The following is a 26478-nucleotide window of genomic DNA, read 5'->3' as shown; positions in this document are numbered from 1 at the left end:
TTCAACCTTCAATCATCGTGGCAGCTTTTCAGTTCCCAGATCACTGCACAGTTGAAATGGAAAATATTCTACTGCAAACCTGTCTAGACTTCACATTATTTATCAGGCTGTTGCTTTATTTTGAAGTTAAGTTTATTTTATTCTTCAATAATTTTTAGCAATTAAAAAAGTCTTCTAAAGTAAAATATATGGCACTTTTGCTCTAATTTTTAAAAGCGTGAGCGGCATACCATAGCAGCACTCAGGTAAGAGTCTACCTCAGGTCAAACTGTAGAAGTTTACATTACATATTGAAAACAGTAATACAGGAGCTGTTCACCTGTAATTGTTTTTTTTTTTTCCCCAAGATGCATTTTATGCACCTGCTTTCTCTTGCCAAGAATGTTACAAAATAAACTACTAAGCTGTACTTTCAAAGTAATAGTTTTCCAGAATTTTACCACAGTATGAACAACACCAGTTCACACGTGAAGCAACTCTTGAGTATACAAATTCCGTGTTTGGTTTTTTTTTTTTTTTTTTTTTTTTTTTTTTTTTTTTTTTTTTTTTTTTTTTTTTTTTTTTTTTTTTTTTTTTTTTTTTTAATTCCTATAGAACAATAGCATAACTACCTGATGCACCATGAACTTACAAATCCTGGTATCCCCTCTCAAGCCACAAGGAAAAGGATACTTACATTTAGTAGCAAAGTCATGGAGCAGCAACAACTATGCTATTGACCAATACTACTCAAGTCTCAGGAGAAGAATGAGTGTCAAGATAAAAAAACAGGGGTCTGTCCTGTAACAAATTCTGGACTCAAGTAACATCAGGTCTACCAGCTACTACACCAGCAGCGTGAGTGAGGCTTACATCACTTTCAATTGCCTGTCCTTACCCAACTCCACAATGTCTGCTCCTGACAGATGTAGTTAGTAGGTTTTCCAAAAATTGGTCTAGGTTGTTTGGTTTCCCAAACACATTTGAGCTTGTTGCTCAGTTCATCAGCTCCTTTCTACACCCTCAAATGAAACAATCTGAACAGTGGAAGAGAGGAAAGTAGTGCTTCAGATGAAGCCTCTACTTCAAAGAAATTATGAAAAGACAGTGGCCATCATATTAAAGATAATTCCATAAAAGAGGACTGCCTGTTTCTTGCCACATTCCTTTTTTCTCACTTCAGACTGACTGACTCTATGATCAGACTTAGAATTCTCATTTCATTTAACTTTACTGCTCAAAATTCATAGCAAATATCTTTTACAACGTTAATGCTTTACTGGACTAAAAGCTGTTCACACTTGTTCTCCTGTCATGGCATATAATTTTTCAAATGTACGTCTTTCATTGCTGCTAGGACAGCAATGAAAGACGTACATTTGAAAAAATAAGCAGCTGCAGCTCTGTCACTTTTCAGAGAACAAAACCAAAGAGGACCAGCTTAGTTTGCACAACAGCAATGAAATCATTGTGCAGTTATAACAAAAGGGGTGAAAATATCTCTGTTATCTGTCTCTAATGCAAGTGACAGCCAAACACAAACATATTTTCAAGAGTATTTTGAGCACTGCAAGGAAACCTGTGTGTTCAGATAGATCCAATTGTCAAGCAGCAAGTATTTTGTTAGTCTCACCCACAGGAGGCTTTCACAAGAGTTTCACAGTATTTATCAATTGCTAGTCTGTTGTCATACAGGTCAAAAGAGAAAACATATATTCCCAACTTTCCGCTATATTGCCACAGAGCTAAAAATGAGGCAAAAAATTGTCCAAAGATTAGTTAACAAAAAACCACTGCTGGCAACAAGATTAAGAATTTTCTACAACAGTGATTCACCTTCACATCTGGATGACTTTTGTGCTCACTTACCCCTTTTGGACACAGTTGCTGTGATGTTTTGCTCTACCCTAATCATTAACCTTACATCCAAATCTCTTAATGTGCTCCTGGAAACCATTTATACAGCAAACAAACACTGTTTTTCTCCTCATCTTCTGTCAGATAAGTGCCTAAAAGACTGGTAGTGAGAAACTTTTTATTGCTTAAGTATAATATTGAAGATTATATCTATGATATAATAGATATTGAAGCAGAATCTAACTAGAACAAAAAGTTGCCTATCCTTTAAATGAGAAAGAAGCTTCACTATTTTTTCTCCTGAATTCCTAAGAGATATAACTGCAACTGGTAGCCTTATGTTTTGTATTTCAGCCCAGACACGATGGCCAGATTTCCTTCCCAGGAAGAAATTTCACAGTGTAAAAATCCTGCCTTGTGGATCATATCGGTGGTTGTTGTAAAGCCATTTGTTGTGACATACGGTTGCATGCACAACATGCCAAGCCCTGCCCCATGTGATTACTCACTGCTGCAGCACAGAGCCAAAAGGAGCAGCACGAGAAGATGCAGGGAGGAATTTATGCCTGGAGACACACTCAGTCCCCAAAACACCCAGAATAATCAATCTCATGCTGAATCGGACAAAAGGGTACTGTCACAGCAAGCTGCTTACTGGAAACAGAGAAGAGAGAAAGTAATCTATGAAGGAAAAACGTAAATGGATTTACATAACGTTCAGGAAAAATTCTTTCCCGATAAGACAGAAATTCCTTTGGTAACCAAGATTTTAACTCCCAGTAATTTTCAAAAAATTTAATAATATATAATTTTAGTAAAATAAAATTACATCAAAAGTGGTACAAATCAAACTTTCACAACCACGAGCATAGAGAATCCATCAGGTCTATGTCACTGGTGTTACTAATGTTATTACACAATAAAAATGCAAGCAGATTTGTTGAAAAACAATTCAAAATGCAAACCCAAAAGCCCAGTTTAATTTCAATTCTAGTATTTTAACAAATACTATGTCTCAATTTTTTTAGTCCTATTTGTAGAAGAAATGGTAAAAATAATTAACAACATGTTAAGAAAACCTTGGAAATATACCCCCAAATACATTAGGATTCTCATGCTTAGTTTTCCTTAAAAAAGTATCACTCATGTTAGGCAGTACAATCCCACTCAGAGAAATAATTTATGAGAGAATAGATGATCTGGAAAGTGGAAATTAAGTACGAGGACTTGTCACTAAGATAGGTGTCTCTGTCCAAGAGGCAAAACATGGAAATCTCCAGGAAAACCTTAGTGTTTGAAAACATTTCAGCAGATGACTGGAGTGCTGAGGAAGACAGAAAAACCCAAACCACACAACGACCTTAATTAAAGATGCACTGGAAATATCTGCCCAGAACACTGATAATCAATATATTGACTATAAATGACCAAGCAGCCTGGGCAGCCATGAGCATTCAGAGCAGGACATTATTTTGTGGCACTGGTATCCTTTCTCAGATGAGCTAACAGCAGACAAGATGACAAAAATCAGAAGTTCATTATCATTATCATTTTCTTGTGGTTTCCCAAAGAGCTTGTCTATATCAAATACTCACAGAACCCTGGCATGTACAGCAGTACAGTAAAATAAAATCTGAACACAAGAGCTGGTAGACCTTTCAATAGTTAGGCTTTTCAGCACATCTTACATCAGAGATTTACTAAACCTTTGGCCTCTACCATGTTATCCTTAGCACTACAATGAAAGTGTAACTCTCCAGATTTCAGTTATGTCCAAACCTGTTGGTAATACAGCTGAAGCACGGGACATTTAGCTGCAGTGAGGAATGGCTACTTTCTGCAGAATAACAGTATACATCTCTGAAAAATGTTTTTGTATAGTTAAGACAGACATCTAGTTAGGACACTAGTGCATTAGTGCTTCCTATGATTTAACTCCATATTTAGGCCACTAGTTACCACCTCAAACTCCAAGAATCAAGAACCAATTTCTCAGTCGCCAACATGTGCTCTTTAAGCAGTGACTGATCAGAATAAAAATCATATCTCAAAATCTCTATAGATAGAGTGACCCTGAGGAGTTTAAACATTTCAAAGACACTTCAAGAATAAAACTACAGCAGATATAAACACTATATAATTTCTAATATTAATTTTCTGATTATTGCTGAGGCACTGGACTTTATGCTATTCTGAGCTACTCAAGGTAACACAAGAAGTCCACGGCCTACAGCAGTACATAGTGCTCTTCTGGAGGCAATATTTGCTGTTTATATTTCCAGATAGATAGACAGATAGGTAGATTGCACTTACACAATTTTTGTCAGGGTGGATTTAGGTTGGATATTAGGAAAAGGTTCTTCCCCCAGAGGATGGTCAGGCACTGAACAGGCTCCCCAGGGCAGTGGTCACGACCCTAAGACTGGCAGAGCTTAAGGAGCATTCGGACAACACTCTCAGGGACAGAGCAGGATTGTTGGGTTGTCCTGTGCAGGGCCAGGAGTTGGACTCAGTGACCCTGATAGGTCCCTTCCAACTCAGGATCTGTTCTATATGCCAAATCATCAAATATCAAAGGAATACCAACATGTATATAATATATATGAAATGGTGAGGAAAAATATAATAAGAACCTCAAGCATAGCCAGAGAACTGAGAAATAACTCCTAGAATTACTTCCAATTTAAAAAATTCCAGCATAAGATCAATCTGAAGAAGACACTCAAGCAAATATAATATATACTCACAGTTTATCTGATCTACCCAGTGAATTCTGAGCTGCAAGATGTAATTTTTAAAAATTATCTTTCCCCTGTTAAATACATCAAACATGTCCAATATGAAAGTAGTCTACGTTTAAATTGATAAATTGAAAGGAGATATTTGGGGTTTTTTTGAGGGCAATAAATTTGCATAATGATGCAGTTTTATCACTGGCACCAAATGTATCCTACCCAGATACCAGAAAAGAAATGCATAAAACTCCCTGCAATGGTGACGGTCAGTGGTGACTTGGATCCCCAAGTGTGAATGGCTACCGCAGACTTCAGGAAGTGTCTGTCACAACTCATCTGTTTTCATGTCCATTATGAAACCCTCCTGGGGTTAAATAGTACGCAGATACAAGACAGTTTCACCTCCACTGGAAGGGTTTTAAAAATGAAATTAGACATTTTTTGAGGCAAAATCTTTTGCAGTTAACTCCCCAGTTCTGTACATATTCCTATAGAATCTGTGGCCAAAGGAACCTCCTCTAAACCATTTCCCATCACCTCCTCTGATCTGTCAACTTCAATTGGGCTTTTCTTGCAGCACTAGTTGTCCTATACTGAGAGGATAACAAACAAACAACTCAACTCATCCTTCTAGATTTATAACTGCAATCTGAAAATCTGTATTTTGTATTTATTCTACTTGCTTAAAAGTCTGAACTGTTTCACCATACAGTATTCGCTACTGCACATTTCAGACTACTGTGCTTTACCCATATCCATCATTTATCCAATACATAGAATCATTGGAGCTATAATTTGTTTTTAACTGTTTATTTTATTTTTAAATAACCTTGTGATTGGAAGTGAAATAAATTGATTTTTTCCAAATGGCATTGTCCGACAATCTTCTCTTCTATGAGGGAATTTTTAGGAAGAAAAATTAACAAAAAACCTTGAAAAGCATCTTGTTAGTTTGAGATATAAAGCAGTCAGAAAAGAAACCAAAAAAAAAGTCCATGAGACCATACAACCACTCATTAAAGGTCTTCCAGGAAAAAAAAAAAAAATTAAAAATACTCAAAAGGCAACTTGAACTCTCAAATTGTCCTTATTTGTCTTCAGTTTATGGGAACTTGTCAACAACCTGGAGCAACTGATATATTAAACCTCATGCAGGAGAAAGGCCCAAACATACTAACTGTAGATTTCCAGTCAGATGCTTTAATCCCCTAGTGCAGATAACATGATTTCCTCAACCCTCACATTTTATTTGACATTACTCAAAGAGAAATGACTCTTGACTGTGAGAGACAGCATTGCTACACACAATAAAATTTGTGTGTAAAACAAATGTTTTAACTGAGGAAATATTCTCAGGTTTTCATTTGATGGAAATGGAATTCAAGTCATACTATTGGATTCTTATTACACTGCTATTTTCTAGTTTACTTTTGTGTAACAACGTGGCAAAGATCATTATGTCTCTCTGTAAGTAGAGAGAAAAATCAAAACATTGTTTTCTCAAAGGTGATCTGTTGTTGCTCTTACCCACATTGTTACCTTCTTACACTTGCATCACTCATTTGCCCTTTTCCCTTCTGTTTTTGGTTGGTTAGTTGGTTGGTTTGGTTTGGTTTGGGGTTTGGTTTTGCTTTGGTTTTGCTTTGGTTTATTTTGGTTTGGTTTGTTTTAACAGGGCTTTTTTACTCAGAGCAACTTGTCCACAACCCACTCTTGCTTCTCTGAAGTTCCCAGATGAGTGCTCTGGTAAACACTCTGATTTGGCAGGTTCCAAAGACTTGCTGTTACCATGGATTGTTTTCCATACATTCTAGGGAAGTTTTTAAACTATCAGCCAATGCCTACGGGGAGGAACTATTCCAGGTTTCACGTCTCTGCGATCCATCCATGTAAGAGCAGTTGCTGACTGCTAATACCAACAAGCTCTAAGAGTAACAGATGACTAATTTTCCATTAAATGCATATTCTTACAAACAAAACCTATACAAATGAGCAAAAAAGTATCACAACTGATGGTACAAAGGAATAGGCAATAGCTATCAAATCATATCTACATTTAGCACTCAGCAACCAAAAGGAGTAGCTTTTCCATTCTCTGATACTTTGTTTAGCAAATACTGGTGCAGGCAATGGAAGAAATCATGAGGATTTCCTTCATAATGGTCACTATTATGGCTACTTATTTCAGATAATGTCTTTATCGTGGAATGCTAGTAAATAAGTAGACAGAAAATGACATAAGGTACGTTTGAACATAAAACGCATAGAAATAAGCTTCCTATGCATTCCTCCTCCCACTGCACCCTGTGAATGAAAAGAACTGCCTCCTGCATTAAAACGTACCTGTTCAGTCATTTCTAACTCATAACAAAAATATTTTCTAAGTACTTCTGAACTGCAAGACAAGAGCAGATGAGGGACAAACAATACCACAATACTCACTAGAATTAAGAAAAGCAATCTTCCTTGAGCAGTGTTCTACTCTTCATTGTACTTCTGTTCCACTACTGACAATCCCTTTCAAAAGAAATATCACATCAAAACCCTATGATGAAACACAAACATCACATAGTGCCAACAATCCACATAATCATCAAAAAGCAACACATCAACATGTGTAATTTTATGACTGTGCCTCTCTTTTGCAGTACAGATAGTTCAGCCTATGGTATGACAGATACAATTTTTATCCTTTTAGACATTTTGGACACATTAATAAGAGATTTCCTTCTCAGCAATATTTGAGAAGTAGGAAAGATTTTTCTGTTTATGGAAAATTAAAAACATCATTGTGCAGTTACCTGGTTTGATAAGCATTTCAAATACTAACAGCAAGAACTGAGAAAAAAAGAAGAAAGGGAAGAAACGATATTTCAAAACTTCAGCAGCTTGGCAAATTGAAGCATCAGAAGCCATAAAACAGATGGTGAGTTTATAAAGAATATGTCTGCATGAGCCATACAATGACTCTGCTATGGCACTGGTCAACAGATTGGCAGTGCCAATCTGTTTCTGCTTATCCTAGTACCAACATTTTTGGTTCAGCAACCAGAAAAGACCTTTTAATGAGTAGATTCAAAGAACCGATTTCCAGCCAAATATTATTACAAAAGAAATGGACCCTCAAAATTACTTTGAAGAAATTACTTGTCCTGATGTAGCAATATTAAATTAAATGTTGTGTATTAGAAAACTGCACTAAATCAGAAAATCAGGATTTTTAGCGTCACTGATAAGAACTAAGTTCTCTTAGCAAATGCCTATGTTCATATTAACTAGCAGGATTAGGTTTTGCTTACAGCCATTGACTGTGAAGCCATTTAAAGTCTCTTGATGGATCAGATATCTGTTATGCACACAGATATTTATTTCATCCTACTTTAAAAAAGGGAGACCAACATATTCAGGACCAGTTCACATCCTATTCATCTAATATATATTGGACTTGGACTTGAGTAAGCAACACAGTTGGAGCAATGGTAAATATTAAAGTTAGTGAAGCAGAGAAAAAAGCATTAGCGACAGTACAGAAATCAGAAGGGAAGCAAAGGTGACTAATACTGTATGAAAATGGGTTTGTATGTGGTACACAGTCATTACAACAGGGACATAAGTGACATAAACGATAAAGGGACACATGCAAAGGGAGAGGTACAATGGGAAATCATGAGATAGTAGGTCATGCTGAACAAATCTGATTAACTTCTCTGAAAAACTCTCAATAAGAACTGATGGGACAGAGTAACAGACATAATGTATTTAGACTTCAAGATAGCTTATAATACTTCACAGCAGAAAGATCTCAGATAAAAGGTCAGTAAATACAGTGCAGATAAACATGGAAATTCTAAACTGAATTAAAAGAAGAAACCACTTAACACCAGTGACCCTCTGAGTCAAAAAACCCCACATGAACAGTCCCCAGTAAGGAGAAGGCAAAAAGAGAGACAAGAAATCATTTACCATAACCAATCAAATTTCTCTCATGTAAAACTCAGAGTAAGAAAATTCCATGCAAGTTAAACTCAAGGAATCCTGAACTCTTGGATAGAATGATTAGGACACTAGTTTTCTTGTCTTTGTTCATGTAAGCTACAGAAATTTAATTAAACTGTTTCCATCCCCCAAGAACATTTAAGTATGTCAAGGCTGCATTATAAGGACTATGCAACATTCTCAGATTATCATTGTGCTCTGTGACCCCTTGTCAGACTAAATCAAAAGGCAGCTTTAAACCAGTGGTTCATGTAGAAATTGCCCAGCCTGTCGCTGTGCGCACACTCTGAACATCTCCACCGTTAATAAAGGAAAACTGGAGAAGTAATAGAAAGAACCACCCAGTATATTTGTATATAAATAATGCCAGTCCTATCAAACCCTCTTTCCATAACCCTAAGCCCTGTTTTCCCTGCAAATTTTTGGTTCTAGCCACAGCCTCTTCAGGCTGTTAAACATCTACTGTTCGGCGTTGACCCCACTGCCTAAATATGTCCAATGTCTGCAAGAAGAATCATCTACATTTTGAAGTTAGATTACAGCTATTTCAGTCATTCTAAGACTCAGCACTCAACATCTTACTGTCTGATACAGAGCTGCTGTTTATTAGTAGTACATATTCACTCCTCAACAGCTTGTCCTCCATTACATTTATTTGAAGGTAGAGATCCAAAGAAATGATCCAGCAACCAGACAACATTCCTTGACTTATGGTCTTCTAAAATACGGATCACATATCATTTATTTATGTAATTACTTACTCTCAAGATCTTCCAGACAGCAGAAACACATTGATGACTAGGCTCTCCCTCAGGCTAGCCTGATTAGCAAAACTGAAACTTTTACATGAGATCAGTCTCTTATCAAGGTGCAAGTGATCTGTAAACTTTCCATAGCTTTCTATAGACAGACAATATCTTTTTTGCTTTCAATAGCAAGGAATGATAGAAACTTTCAAATATCTTTAAAACCACAGACAAGAATAAAAGACTTTAAAGAATTCAGCCATATGACCTGGAGCATAGAGAAGTCACCACAGGTAGAAATGAGAAGAACAAGTAACATAATAAATTCAGTTATTGTTTTAGGCAATATTAGAACTGACAGAGCACACAGAGAAACTTGCACTATAGCTAAAAGGCAAAGCCAGATCAAGATGCCAGCAAAGCAACTACAAGTATGTGTACACAGCAACCCCTTTTTACCACTTTTAACTCTCCCTGTTTGGTTTAGAATTCAACCAGCTGCCAGCTTCTCATCAAAATGAAGAATGTTTAATATTTTTTGCAAGACAAAAAGGACATGTGCCGCAGCTGTACACTGAACCATACACAGTGGAATGGAAAAAAGGGAAGGATTGCTTGTTCCTGCAGAAAAGAGTTCTATTTCATTGTAGTACATCCAAGGACATGTGCAGGGTTCATTCAGTTTGAGGCTCCCTGTTATAATATCACAGATGGCAAGTCCACTTACATACACTGTCTTGGCACATTATAAGGCTGTAGGTTTGCCTTTATGTCACATGAACTAAAAATTGAATGTCACTAGATTAGTGTGGGCCTCCACAAGGATGACAAGTTGTAAAGCCTTCAGTATTTTCTATAGTAAGGCCTTAGCTGGAATATCCAAAATTAACCTATGGGTACCATACTTAACATACTCATGTATAAACTAAGTACAGATAACAGAAAAGCAAAAAGCACAAACAGATATGTAGAACGCAAGACACAGTGGGAAAAACTGAAAGCACTGGAACACAAAATCTAGAGAAGACAAAGAGGGAAAAAACATAATATCAAGTATTCATATGTGTAAAAGCCTAGTACATAAAGAGAAACAAGCTCTTCCCCTTCGAACATAGGCAGAATTTGAACAAGGCAAAACATAAATGGTTCAGATCATAGCATGGGAAATAAGATTCAACACTATGGAAAACTTGCTAAGGCTATAACAGGGAAGTATGGGATTAGACTATCTGCGAAAATTATGAAACCTTTGTCTTTTTAGTTCTTAGTGTTTTGAGCATCCAGAATTACAGGTAGTCAGAACTGACAAGAATTCCAGGCAAATAAAAATTTGTATCATTTGCTAGAAAAAACAGTGAAGAACATTTGCAACTCAAGTTAAATGACCTTCATGCATAATTTCATGAAAATTCAGTATTAGATATAAATTTATTTAGTTGGTTTTATATGTTTTTTAATTGCAAATTATGAAGGTAGGACAATGCCAACTAAGGTTTTATGGAGAAGCCAGTAAAAGGGCTCTGTATTGCTGTCATACTTAAAAGAGGGACACAAAGCCCTCCTGATCATCCAAGTGTAGGGGCAACTTCAGCAGGACTTTAAAATAACCAAGCTTCCGACTTGTAAAATAAAGATATAGTGAGAAAAAAATGTGCACTTGAATGTTTCAGTTTCTGCAGCTATGCCCCTGCATGCTTCCGTTTCTACTCCACCGAACCCACCTGCAAACTCTATTTCATTAAAGCACTGGCCTGAAGACTGGCTCCCTCTAGTGCAAACTGCCAGTAATCTAATTCTGTAATGTAAACACCATGCTTCAAGTGGTTTTCTTAAATTATGCACTCAGATACCAGACCTGTTGTTTGATATTTCAGTGGTTAATAATCTTGCCCTGAATAAAATATCTGTGATCAGGCTTACTTTGTGTCATAAATACAGATTATGGTCAATTAAACAATTTTCACTTCTCAGTAGAGATTTGACTTCTAGAGTTCCCTTCCAACTAGGAACTGTATGTTCTTTTAACAGAAATACACCTACACATAACTGAAACAGCTGCCTATAGTTAACAGATCACAAGTACGGTGCTCTTTTAAATGACAGAATTTATATTCTCGATTGGATTTTGATCCTGTTCCAGCACAGACAGCTCTGCATATTGGAGAATGCATACAAAAAATTGCAATTTCATCTATGTCACTACAGTTGTCCACAGCTAAAGACTGAGTAGCCTGCCAGAGATCTGAGCATAGCTAGTGGATTTTACATGCAACAAATTTCAACAAAGATCTCAACAGGAACCACTGCTGACTTTGCAGAGAGAGACAGAGGCTTCATCCAGTTTTTCTAGAACACTCAAGCAAGAATGAACTGGGCACTGATTTTCTCAAGGTATTGACAGGGTCAAATATCCATCTCTTCCGTTCCCAAAAGGCCTTACCATCTATTTCTTTCCTCTACTTAGATTAACTGCTGATTTGATTGGGGTTTAGTTTTTGGTTTACATGTTTACCCTCTACATTAACTATGTCTCTCAGGACAAAGAGCCTCAAGAGTTAGAGTTCCTAGGCAGACTAAGCTTTTTGCTCTCTCTGTCTGTAGGGAGTTTACCCCATAAGACATAATAAATAGAATATTTCTTCTATCAGAATAACTTTAATGCCATTAACACCAACCCTTAGACATTTCTGTAATACATTTCAGCGCTTGAACTCTGGCTATCCATGATTCATACAACAGTTTGCAAATGCCAAAAGTAACAAAGAACAAAAATTAAAACAAAGGCCTGGTGCTTGTAATCCAAAGTCGTATGGAAACCCACTTCATTTAACAATAAATAAAAAAATAAATGAAGCTCACAGCATACCAGATAGACATCAGTCAGCAAACATAATTTGAGAATTACAGGATAGTCTGAAGTGTATTTCCTAGTTTCTATAATGCAGAAGGTGTTTCTCCTTCATACCTTGGAATTTTACATATGAAAGTTTGCTTTAGATATTCATACTGATTACTTTTTGTTTGTTTGTTTTGTTCCCTTTCCCCCTGCTTTGCCTTCCTTTCTTCAAACTGCTGAGATGCCATAACACGGGGAAGCTGTGTAGAGCCAGGACTGTGCCAAAAGTCAAAAGAGCTCCAGAGAAACACACAGAGAGTGGCAGCACATCTTGTAAAGACTTAAAATTGTCCGCTAAATGTCCTGCTTCTGTTTGACAATACAGGCAGAGAGCTTTTGCTTTATCACACTTGTCACACCAATCAGTAACGCACAGTAGAACACTCTGTGCTTCTTCACAAGACAAAGGATGCTCCAGCTCAGTACCACAGAGATATCTGCAAAGCTGCAAACATTCAAGGACACAGGCACGAATGTGATCCAGCAAAGACAATGTGCAGAGGCAGGTGTGTGAAAATGCATGGAGGCCAAATACCGTGTGTGTTCCCGTTTACAAATACCCAGAACAGAGTCTGGCACCCTCCTCAGCTAAGGCACTGCACTCAGTGGTAAGCCGGGAGCAGTGTCTCCAGTAAGTACTGACAAATAGTATCTTTGCAAGTCTTGTAGGTCTGCAAAGGGGTTACTCCAGTTCTCCGGCTGCTGATAGTGCCTGGCTCTTCAATACAGCACTACCACTTCCATTTAAATACCCAGTACCAAATTCTCATTGTCTGCGTAATTTCTGAACTAGTGCAGATGGGGATTTAACTACAGTGTTGTTGGGGATGATGTGCAAAAATAAATATTTGAGGTAGATACATGAATCCTCAAAGTAATAGATTAGGTGCTTTAATATTTCCTTAAGTGGAAATATTACAACCTAACACAGAAAACGCAGAAAAGTAAGATTTTGACTGCAGTCCCATGACTTTAAACATAGTGTTTCCTAGTTCTACTATGTCAGTATTTATATGAAGTAAGCAAACAAAACTATTTAAGTACTAAGATTTTTCTCCTTCCTCACTAATAGTACAGAACTGTATGGCCAGTCTCTTCGCGAACGAAGAACCGGGGAAGGTCTTTCCACCTTCCAGCCTGCGCATTGGATTTTTTAGGTGAGACACAGTGTGCGCGGAACTGAGCCCACCCTTTAATCCTGAGGTTCATCTGCCGGGGCCAAGCACGCTTGGACGGTGGCAGCGAGGTCCTCAGGACGTAGATGGATTGCCTTACAGGGCTAGCGAGCTCCATCTGCCCGGGGAGTGTCCTAACCGGGAATCGAACCCAGATCTCAGCGTTGACAACGCTGTGGTTAAGCCACTGCACCACCAGGGACACTCTCAGAACTGTATATATAGGTAAAGAAAGGTACTGCTTGGGTTTAAAGTGCCAAATGTATCACTCATGCCTACAAGAGTATAGATCTTCCCCATTAACAGCTAGATTGCAATTAAAATATCACAGCACTTTTGCAGTCAACGATAAAATATTCCACTAATTCAATTTTATGTTGGACATAATGGGGTCTCCAGCATAGATCATGAACACTGAAATAAAAAAATGGTTTCAGCCAAATGCTAAATCATTTGGTAAGGAGCAGAGAGAGAAAAGGAGAGTTTGAGGAGCAACAGGGGAAGAAGAACTGACACTTTGGAAATAAACTATTTAACAATTACTTTATGAGTAGAAATGTGAACAAGTTCAGAGTTTAATTATACTTCTTGCCCTTTCCATTACATTGTTATAAAATTTTTCCAAACTTAGTACAATGCAATTAAATAAACTTAAAGGCAACATAAAATAAATTCCAGTTAAAGATGCCATTCCTTAGTCAATTCACAAATATAAAGGCAGACCACCCAATTAAATTACAAAACTATGTAAAAAATCCCTTCGTCCAAACATACACACCTCTGAGTATGAATAACTAGCAGAGCAATGACAGAAAAGAGATTGTGTTCACAGTAAATGGCACCCTGACACAAAGATTCATACAAAAACTTTCCTGCATTGTGAGAGTGGTGCAAGAAACTAAAAATCAAGCAAATAAACAAAAAACCACCAAAATAAAACAAAGCCCGCAAACCAAATCAAAACCAACCAACCAAAACCAGGAAAAAAGTTGCAGTCTCAGCTGAAACTCTTATTCAATCTGATGAGAAATAGAGCTTGTGCTTTAGGTTATGCAAACATTTCATTTTTGGTCTCTTTGATATATACTTCTAAAATTCAGTGGACCATCCTTAGTCATGACTTCTCTCTATATGAGCTCCACTTTGCTGCCTCTTCCTTTCCCTTCAGTAGCTTGCCAGTGATTTGTTGCCTTCTAAACATCAGTCTGGTAAATGTACATTTCTTCTCGGCCCTCTCTGTACATTCTGCCCCCTGCTCACCTCCACGAACTGAATCTCAGGAGCGCCTTACACCTTACTGCCTCTTGTGCCAATTTTGTGCCTGTCTCTGTCCTCAAAAGCTGTAGCTATGTAACAGCTGTTTGACTGGATCGTTTCCCAATCAGTGACTTGTTCTGGACTAAACTTTTCCAGAAGTCCCCCAGGAGTTATGCATGCACAGAGATCTTTGTAGCTACTCTACAAGGGGCATGTTTGCTTCTACAAAAGAGTAATCTTCAACTCTGATCTCAGTGAAAACACACCATGTTTTGTGTTTGCCATTGTAGCTCATACTTTGTTACTCCTAATTTTCAGTAATAATATTTCTTTTAGTCATCATTTTTTTTGGATGTAGTGATAGGCTTTGTCTTAGCAAAAACAAACAAACAAACAAACAAAAACCACAAAAACACACCGAGAAACAACAACAAAAACCTATATAATTTTTTTCCTGGGTAGAAGATCCTGTTTCAAGAGACTACTGCCACTGGAGGTCAGTATCTTCTGGAACAAGAAAAGAATATGGTCCAAAATATAACTCCAATCCCAAAGAAATGCATGTCTCAGAACAGAAAGTACTCCCAGGCATTGTGATCAATAGGTAGGTACACAGCAGCATATGCAAAAGGAGCTACTGTGTAGACAAAGAACAGGTTGCTCCGCATATCTAATATTGACTGCATTTTCTAGGGACCTGTTCAAGATACCAGCAGGGAGACTTTGTCCATCTCTAACTTTGATTTGCTAAGTCTGTCTAGGTAAGTGTGATATGAAAAAAAAAAAATCTTAAATACAGCTGCTTAATTATCAGTAGCAGCTGGAGTTGATGTAACCCACGTTATTTGTGTCTTCTGGCTACTTACAGCATCAGACAAAAAGCAACTATAATCTGAATACACAAACAGCTAAAAAGTCTGTGCAGGATCTGAGCACAAGCATAAAAGGTCAGCAGTCTATTCTGCCCTGAGTGATTCTATGCTTTTACTACTCTTTTCCCTCTATTCCTTGCCTAAAATTGGAAGGGAAAAGCTAACCTTTCACAAACACTGTCAGTTCTATGCAGGTTTCTTCTTGTTCTTATTAGGATATGTATGAAACTCTAAGTGCAACTGCTTTCTCAGAGAGCCCAAGAACAATCAAAACATCTCTTTTATGCTTTACCTAAGGATATAATACTGTGCAGTACCACAGCCAGGATAGGAGGCTAGATGTATTCTTACTTTTATAAAGCAGTTTAGGGTGCCTATAATCATAACAAATTTTAGCTATTTATGTTCTCAATAAGACAAAACAGAAAAAAATACTAAGAACTGGATTCCTGTTTTACAAGATTCATGTTACTGTACAGAAATTGAGGCAAGAATTCTTAATATGTTTATTAGTAATTCTAAAAGAGGAATTACTTTCAGCTTTCAGCGGACTGGCAAAGAAAGCACCCATGTGAACTAAAATGACTGTATAGCATGTTTCTGAAAGAAAACTGTTGATGAATCTCCATGGTTTCAATATCAAACTATGAATAGTTGGACACAGGACATTTATTTTAGATTTCCAGCAACAGTTCTGTAAGACTGCAAGATCTCCCTCTCCAGATTATCTTCAAACATATCGGAGTGAAAGGGCAAACAGAAATTTGAAAGAGATGATTGCTTCCTTTGTGGGAAATACAGTTACCCACTGAGACAGGGACATATATGAATTCTGATTTGCAGTAATTTCCACTATTTATGAGGTCACTGGACTTGCTCCTGCTGAGCTCAATTTAGCAAGAGCTTTGGCTAGAGCAGTGTAGAGAATATTAGAATCACATTGACTTGGTCCAAACTACCACATACGTATAACTCGAAACTGTAAATAGGCTTAAAACTAAGCATATTTCAGTACACAGACAGATTAAAAAGCGAAGATGTAAATATAAATTAAATAATGGCCTTAAAGGCATCATTAATTATGAACCAAAAAAAAAAAAGGATGCCGCTCATGCACTTAGGCCGGCATACTGAAGTCAACAAGAATTCCAGAAGGTAATGAAAAACTTCCACTTAAAACAAACAAAAATTCCAAAAAACCGCAATAGAAATCCCCTTCTCCTTCCTGCCACAGAAAGAAGAAATATTTCCACCATCACCACCCCATTTCTTACACTGAGCACCACACCACTGAATGACTTGCTTTATTCACATTTCCGTCTCCTTTTCTCATACAAGGATTTTCTAATGATCACTGTAATCAGGAGAAAGTCAGTGTCTATAAATGCAGAATCTTCTGTAAGATTTTTTCTCTTTAGTTTATGCACATCTAAGCACACATAATAAAATAGACCTAAATATTTCATCCCTTTCCTTATAATTTATCATTTTTTGTTATCCTTTAACTGATGATTTATGTAAATTAATAAATTGCATGTTCTTCTTTCTGGTAAAATCATCTCTCCAGGGATTTAAAATTTGCTATTTCCTAACTTTAACAAACTAGTATTTGGACTGAAAGATCTTTACCACATGTTGTACATTTCTCTATTTTCAGGTTTAGGAAACTTCCTTAGCTCTTCACGTCCCAAACTTTGGCAGAAACTTTTCCATCAAAACAGCGATAGCAATGGAAATGGAATCAAAATGTTCCATCTAGTGATGCTGGCTTATTCTTTTTTTAAGCGTAATCCTTGGTTTCACTACACTTTAGTATTTTTTATTGGTGTTTGCACTGAAAAGAAACAATGCGCATTTTAAAAGAACTGTGAAGGGTGCTGCAGATGAAGTTGAGAATAATGTGTCTTTTCTTCCTGGAAAGCCAGCCTATAGGAAAAAACCCATTCCAGTAATTTAGTTTAGCCCTATGTATAAAATAACTGAAGTCAAGGTGCCTGCGCTGTTATTATTTTTTTCTGATGTTTTTGACACCCGTATGCTGAGCTTTATGGCATCCTCAGTTTCAGCAGTAGCGAGTTCCCACTAGGTATAGTCGTAATACTCCTTAATATTTTCATTTTGATGCAATTTGCGTCCTCAGGTTTTTAAATATCCGCTCTGTAATAATGTTAAATTTCAGGGGTCACTCCTCCAAGGAGTATATTAAAGCCTATAAAACTCATTTCCAAAGCTCAAATATCAAACTGTGATCAGGTTAGGAGGGCAGCATCTGTGAATATTTCATCTTTTATCATGCTGATAATAAGGAGATGACAGAGGCACATTATTACAATGAGAGAATTGCTCATTTCAGCCCTGGCTGCTGGAAGCAGGGTCTGCACTGCACGTTACTCAATAAAATCAATTCTTATATGAAATGCAAGTTTACTGAGCCACCACTGTGTCTTATTTGATTGTAATGAATAATATATGTGTATCTGGTAGGGAGAGGGAAAGGAAAAGGTTTAAGTTCGAAGGAGAACTTCAGTGTAGACGATAATTTATCAAAATGGTATTTTGTTGTTCAGAAGTGATGCTATGGGACTGCTGTCTGTTAGACTTCTAATTGTGATAACAAATCTTAAAGGTCCACTAACACAAAGAAGGATGCTGGTCTACACTGAACAGTGTAAAACAATTTCCATCTTGCATTTGCTTATTTCTGCTCAACAAATAATGACCAACTAGCTTGACAACTTAAGGATGACAAAATTTCTGCTGCAGTCTCTTGTACCTTAACTTTTTTTGGCCATATTTCACACTACTCTCTACCTAAAGAAGAAACATTTGAGAAAAATCTAGCCTGTCTTATCATCTGTGAGATGTAAAACACTTCTCAGAAAAAGTAGCAGCACCTAACCTATTTTAAGAGGGAAATAAGAAAAAAAAGCTGACATCCTTTTATCTCTTGGATCATATAGTATTACTATTTTTGCTTAAATATATATTTATGATTTTGAAAACAGCTTACTATGAGCAGAAATTTGGATAATTTCACAGAGCAACACACATGTTTTTTGCAAATTTGGTAAATTTAACTGTTGGTACTGCCTTATCTCCCCCAAGCCTGTTTTATTCAAACATTTGTTTCATGACTAAGATGTCAAATTGAATCAGTTTCAGAACTTTTCAGCTGTGAGCATGTTAAAAAATAAATAAAATCCAACCCAAAATATCCAAATATTAAAGAAAAAAACAAAAAAATATTTTAAAAATCATCAAATCCCCAGCAGTTTTGAGCATATTTACACATAAAACTCTCTGTATGTTATTCATCATCTTAAATTCACATTTTCTGCTATTATGGGCAGTTCCTGTTAGTTCTTCTTTTAAAAGAAAATGTAACACATAATAACTACTTTACAGGCAATTTTTTATCACACATTTAAATTTTCACATCATGAAAACCAAACCAACCTTTTACATCACTATCATAAGTGCAGTATCTAAGGCTAGGTTTAGAAAAGTAGATCATTTGTCTGGAAGGTTTTTTCATAGCAGCATCTCTAGTTAAATGTTCACACGCTCCCCATTTACTCAGCCCTTATCCACCTATTTTAAATAAGGCAAACTGCGCCTGAATTCACATTTTCCAAACTTTCTTTTCCAAACAAATCTGGCAGACTCACCTCTGCTACAGTTACACATCAACCCCTGTGTCATGAAGTACAAGTTATGATTTAGATTTAAGGAGTAAGGATTTTTCAAGCCATTCCAGTTTTCAGGAAATGTTAAAAAGCACTATATTACTGATTTCTTTCTTCTTTCTTTTTTTTTTTTTTTCTATTTTTTTTCTTTTAAAGCCTCTCGGTACTAAAACCTCATATTTCCACTAAAAATGAGAATTACTGTGAACTGCAGCTTTAAATCAATGCCTTAAAGGCAAAGGAGTTTCAGTATAACCAATTATTTATTATTAGTCATCAGTCAGTCATCACGGCTAGGCTTCGTGAATGAAGATTTGAGGTTTATTTATTTATTTAGTAGTAGTAGCAGCATTAAAAAGGGCCATTTCTTTTCTTAACTTCTGGAAGCAACTGGCCCTCATCACAAAAATAATATGCCATGCTGTGATAATGACCCATCATTTTGGCACTTGTAATCCAAGTTGTGTTTGATCCAATCCCTTGCTGTAAAACATATTTCACTCATTTGCATCTAAATATTTATTCTGCCTGCCTTAATTTCTTTTCCTGCACTTATTCACCACCAAGTTCAGTAGAATTTCATGGGTTTTGTTTGTTTGGGTTTTAGTTATTATTATTTTTATTCTAGGTTTTTGAAACTCTCCCCTCCTCTTTTTTTTGGGGGGGCCTGCAGTTAGACAAACTGAAACAACATTCCCACCTTCTCAGAAATAGAATGAAGGAAATTACTGAATTCAAGCATCAGGAATATCATAAAGATTCTCAAAGTTTACACACAGACACTCCAATTCAATAAATGCAGACTAATGCTCATAAAAATACAAAAGAATTTAGAATGTAGGAATTCCAGGAGGTCATGTATTCAAATCTCCTGCTTTGTGCAGAGACAACTTTCAAGTGCAATCACACTGATCAAACCTTTTCCAGGATAGTTTTGATGAAATGTCACAGGTTCCCTGGGCAACCTGAGTGCTTACCCACTAATTCTGCTAAAAAATCTACTCAATGCCTGGTCTCAATGCCTGGTCTACTGACATCTGATGGATGCACCTTTCTCAGAGGGAAAAAGTAGTTCTAGCACAGGAGCCAGTGGGCTCCTCTAAGACATGAATATAACTCACAGAATCAGATTGGAAAGGACCACAGTGAGTCATCTGGTCCACCCTTCCTGTTCAAGCAGAGTCATCCTCGTGAAAATTCCTTACCATTTTACTCCTGTTCTTCGAATTCCCCTTAATGCAGTGTAATCACAGTGGCCCCCATTTACGATCAGAATGAAAAAATATGGAAAAAAAAAAAAGGATAGCTTCACATTGATTCAACAATTTGACCTATAAAACAGCATAATTAGCCATTTGAAATTATATTCTTACTTTTATCTTTCATTACAGTACAGAAAGATTCAGTATTAATGCTCAAAGCAGCACTTACTAGTGAGTATATAACCTTAAATACTTGATTAAAAAGTGCTATTTCCATTTACAGATGGTATTAGTGTAGTCAGTAGCTTTTAAAGGGCTTGTTAATGGCTTACTCCTTTCATTCGTCATCAAAATTAAAGTAATACTCAGAAGATGTGTTTTATTAAGTGAAGAAATACGCTTATTCAGCTGTAACAGTGCACTTGCAAGTGATATTTGCTCCTTAAAGTAAATTTCGGATATTCAATGGTTATAACGGTCTTATTAATGGAATAATGACTAGGTGAATGTTATTAACACACCTTAGATGATGAAATGGCCATCTGTCATGGTTTAGGAATGGTATTCTCCAATTTAGTGCTCCCACTGAAACTTCTGATGGCTGAAGAGGAGAACTGGAAGCACAAAAGGCAAAGATCATGGGTTGAGATCAGAACATTTTACTGGAAACAGCAACAAGTCAAAAATCTGAACAGTAACAGCTACAATATTAATAAAAAAAAGTACAAAAGAGAGAGAGCAATTTTACCTGACCACAGCCATGCTACCACAATTCCTAGAAAATGAAGTGGTACAGAATAACCTCCAGGTTCTGGCTGTGCCTGCACCTGGCTACTGCAAAAATTTACCCAGCTGGGACCAAGACATCATCACACTCATGGTCAAGCAGAAGTTGCAGCTGCGCAAAAAGTTCAGCTGACTTACTGTAGGAAGTTAGAGTGAATTCTTAAATAAAACCAAGAACCCATTAAAAACCTACTTGCGAGTACTCTGTTTCATTTAGAACACAACAGACAAAATCCAGTTTACAGGGCAGGTGTGTGCTTCCAACTGTTGAGAAAATCTCACTCCTTAACTACCATACCTATTAGTCTTCATAGTTTGAAATTATATTAACTTTTCTAAGATATATATCTAGTTCACATTGTATATGAATAGCAACACTCGAGTATCAAACTAAAGGACCCCAGCTCATCACAAAGAGAGAGGCAGCCCAGCCCTGGAGATAAGGACTTCATTTCTTGGAATCTTATGCCTGCAAAGGATAAAAGAGATTCTGAACAACCAAGAGAATGAGGATGTGCCAGCCCCTCCGTATCTTTTAAACCCTGCCACTGTCTGGTGTCACAGGTAAGTAACTACAGTGAGATTGACTCCAGGGACATCTCTGTCAAAAAACTCTGAGGTGCAGGTTTAAGTGTCTGACACAAGAGGCGCAGGGACAATAGTGATTTCTGCTAGAGAGCAGTGAAAATTAGCCATCAGCATAAAGGAGAACAGAAACTGTAAAATCTTTTTTAGAGCCCTAACAACTTTTTTTTGTTGCAATTTTGCATTCTTACACATTTGCTAAGGTTTGGGCCAAAGTCCACACTCCTTACAGAATAACAGTTTTCTTTCTGTTCACTTTCCTGTTCAATAAGTATCACCCACACTAGCACTAGACAGTAACTGGAGAGAAAAAATAGATTAGAATTACGGAGAGATAGTCTTTACCTCTCAAACACAAACCTTCCAGGCAAGAAGCATGCATTCTGCACACATTATAGACATGTAGTTTTTGATAGGGTGGGGAGAGGTAGAGCAGGGGAAAAAAAACCCAACACAAACCAACCAAACAAAAAAACCCCCCAAACAAAACCCAAAACACTACAGTGCTCATCTCAGACACATCATTTGTCCTAATACATGAGAATAGAACACATTTGAATTTGTCCTAATACATAAGAATAGAACAGTAGAATAGCTAGGTGTTATTATTCATTACAATTTTCCGTGACACTGTGATGAATGGCACTCCCAGAGGTAATGCTGCTCAGAGGATGCCTATTACAGTCATTTAAGTGGGAGCTGATTTACCTTAAAAAGGCTGTTTCATATGGCTATATGCCATGGTTATACAGGTTGGTTACTGCTATTGTTTTCAGTGCTGCAATAACTGAATGATGACTGTTTCAGGTATGTACCACATTGTATCCTATTTATTATATCTTGCAAAACAAGACAGTACTAATCCTACATGCTCTAAAACTAGAATCTTTTTATTCTGTTTAGAGATTTGACCTTTTTTTTTAGCTTCAAGTTTAACAAGTGTTGGTTAAAAGACAACCACCACTCTCTAGAGACAATTTTAGAGAAGACAATCTCCAGGCTGTACTAGTCATTTTGCCATGTATCAAAAGCAGGCTTCTTCCACTTACATATTTCAAGATACCTATAATTTGGTACATGATTTATATACAGATGGGCAACACCATCCAGAAAGCGTAAGAGTTTGGATACAAATCTGACAGGAGCAGGCTTAGCTCTTCTTAGGGGCCTTGACCTTGTCATTCCTACTGCCATAAACTCACACATAATAAAAGCAGGTATAAGGATGTTTTGCTTCAGTTCGTATCAATATGACAGACATTTAAGCCTATCAATAGACTGAATACAATCAGTGCAGGTCAGTGTTTAAAACCACAAGTTTGACTTGGAGAAGATAATCTATGGAGCAAATGAAAGTACGACTTCATATTTTCAGTGAAAGGTGAATGGAAGGTAAGAATAAAGAAATGTGCAAAGAAAGTAAATTATCCTACTGAACAAAGTGCTGTGTAGCTTTCTTCACCATGTTCCTAAAGTTCTTTAAAAAAAAATCTGAAAGCAGAAACATTTCATCAATAGTCACAGATTTAAGTTCTCAATGCTGCTTTTCCACCTGAGATAGCAGAACTTGTCTCAAGAATTTGTTATTGTTATTCCTTTCCCAGTATTATCATCATTATTCTGCAAATATACAGAGGCGTTTACACTATATGTGGCCTATATAGTTCTGAAAGAGCTTTCATTAGTGCACCTCTCACAATATTGAGAACAAATCTCATACAGCTGAATTTTGATTGATTGTATAACCACAATGATATGTTTTAAGAGGGTTACAAGAGGTTTACAATTTTATTATGCATTGCTAGCAACCAAACAATGTTTTCCAGTTTATTTTGACCACAGTTAAAAGCCAGAAAGTGAAAACACAGAGCAAGTAACATGATAAATTTAGAATTCTATGCTAAAAAAGGAGAGACTATCTGAAGTTAAAGATCTTACTTTTATAAATAATAAATAATAAAGTTCAGAGCAGACAAACAGGTGGGGAAATAGCCTTATATATTGTTTTCTCTGATGTGAGAGAAAGCTGATTTTTTTTCTTTCAGATTTTGGCATTCAAATACAAGTATCAATAAGGTTCAGCTTCAGGGCTAATGAAACTGTGTCACAGTATACTAAGTCCCTATGCTAATGCATGCTGGGCAAAAATAACTCGTAATCACACTGGGCATCATAATGAAGCCTCGACACAAAGTTTTTCATCTGATCCTGTAGAACAAAAATTGTGATAAATAAGAGTAGGGTGCAATAGAAAATAGGAAGCAAAGCTCAACATTTTAAAAAGACTTCTGAGATACCTATTGGCAAAATAGCTTCGTATAAGCCACCCTGACAGTACAAAATCTTCAATGTAAATGCGTATGCTAAAATTATATCATTCATTTATGTGAACTACAACAGTAAAAATGTTGATAAACAAGCAATTTTATATAGAAAAGTAAATGTACTTGTTGATAACAGAAAATAGTGACCCCTTGTATTCCCCTGCCTTTATCTTTACTCTTCACATGATCGCCAGCATCAATTCACAGACCTAGTTACAGCAAGACTTTCCACCAACTTTGTCTAGCACTTTAAATAAGTATTTTCAATGGAAAACAGTAATGAATTAAACTCTAGCTTTCTAAAGTAAATGAGTAATCCAACAGCCAAAACATATTCTGCAGAGAATACCTAAATCAATTAAACTTTAACTACTTCTTAAAACAAAGTCTTTTAGATGCTAATGGCCATTGTTTTCTCACTTAGGAAGTAAAATTTTGTGTCACAAAAAGGTTAGATGATTGTAAAGATTTAACTGAATGTCTAAAAGAAAGGGAAATGTTTCTTTAAAAAGCTAAGATGGACTCCTTACCACATTCATTCCTACAGCAAAATGTCCTGTAACAATAGAGCTGTGATTTACTGAAATTAAAATGCTATTATGGTGGAATTAGGCCTTCAATATTTTTAGCAGCTTAAATAGGCCTTCCATTTTTAAAGGACATCTGATAACAGATAATTACATTTCATCCTACAGAAACAGAGTTGTTTTCTGAAGGAAAAATACTTTTCTTTTTTCCATAGGGGTTAAAGCATAGCCATCATTAGTAGCAGCAATAGGTTTTAGGTGCCTACTTCAGCTTGGGGGATATATATTAGCATATAAATAGTTGGTGGCTGCTTGATTCTACCTATTTTATGTTTTAATGTGGCATCAGAATGCACTTAGCAAGAAACTTGGGGGGTAGGGGAGGCAGCAAGATGTGTGCTGTGAGGGAGGACTTCTGTCATATGGGAGTTCTATAGAGGGGGCATTTTTTGCTATCAAAAAAAAAAAAAAATTCCCAGTTACTATGTACTGAGTTTTCTTCGTGTTTACTGTATCATTTCAATAGTGTAATTAATGAGTTCTACAGAGCAATTTGACACTCTTAGAAGAAGGTGCATTGATTTAAGTATCAGCTCTTTTCTGATAATATGGTAATAAGTCAAAGTAATGCATATATAGAGTGCATAAATATAATTGTTTATTTATTTTATATTTACATGAAATGTGTCTCAAATAATTTTTACCCTTTTTAGAGATGGAAAATAATGGAAAAGCAAGGTGTCGTTATTACCCTGCCAACACTACTTTCATGCAATACATTTCCTCTTGGGAGGTAGGCAGGGAAGGAAAGCCATGAGCATTCCCTGTCCTCTGTTTCAGACTGACCTTCAAGATTTACTGCTTTAAAATGTTAATCATCATGAGTGACATTTCTTATGTCACTAAGTGGATTGTAACAGCAGAAGAAGAAATGTTCTTTTTAACAACTTCCCTCCCAGCCAAGGAGGGGGTGACTGAAGCTGTAGAAGAGGTGAGCGGGTGGCTCCTCCAGGAGAGCTGTGAGGGCACACTTAACTTCAGTGAATGCATTATTACGAGGGAGGTGAGGAGGTGAAACCAGCCTGCATTGAACCACAGCATACAACTGGTCCAACAGCACCTCTCAACCTCCTGTGGGTTCAGGCTCTCAACAAAGACGAACACCAGGCAAGTCGACAAGACCACCCTGGAATCAGAAGCAGATTGCACCCAACCCAGAACTGGCACACTGCTCCTTAACAATCAATCCAAGGATGTCACAGGAAAGTGCACCTGACTATGAAGCTGCAGCAGACATTTGCATTCAGGCAGTTTCAGGGGAATTAAAGCATTATCCAGGAAATGTCATTAGAGCTTGAGCAGGTAACAGCATAAAAATAAGATGGTCACCATGAAAAGTAACTAACTTCTGATACTACAGAGTCTAAGCTTGGAACTTTTCAGATCCCCTCAGTAATCCCACACAATACAGGATGGAAGAGAGCCATATCCCTCTGGAGAAGGACCTGCCACTGGCAGCACCTAAAACTCTGTTAGGGTCTGGCATTGGGGTAATTGCATCCCACCATTCATACCCATGTCTTTTGAAAATAGGAACTATACATACACATCCTGTGTGCTATTAGTGCATACTTATTTCTAACAAACCACATCTGTAGTGTTCCAAAAGGCTTGGTACAACTAGAAAGCAGCCAATATTATGGGCAATGCTTTCATGGATGCAACTTTTGAACGTTCTGCCTGCCAATACTAAGTAAGCCCTTCTAATCAAAGCTTAGAATCTTCATTCTTCATCTTCCCTCTTAATTTTGGCCTCTGGCAAAGTCTTCACTCATTCAGCAACAAAACAATTAGG

The sequence above is a fragment of the Empidonax traillii genome, unplaced genomic scaffold, assembly GCF_003031625.1.
Source record: "Empidonax traillii isolate 1590-97213 ecotype Southwest subspecies unplaced genomic scaffold, ASM303162v1 scaffold192:size804837, whole genome shotgun sequence".
In the NCBI taxonomy this organism is placed as follows: Eukaryota; Metazoa; Chordata; class Aves; order Passeriformes; family Tyrannidae; genus Empidonax; species Empidonax traillii.
This window is presented reverse-complemented; position numbering follows the sequence as displayed.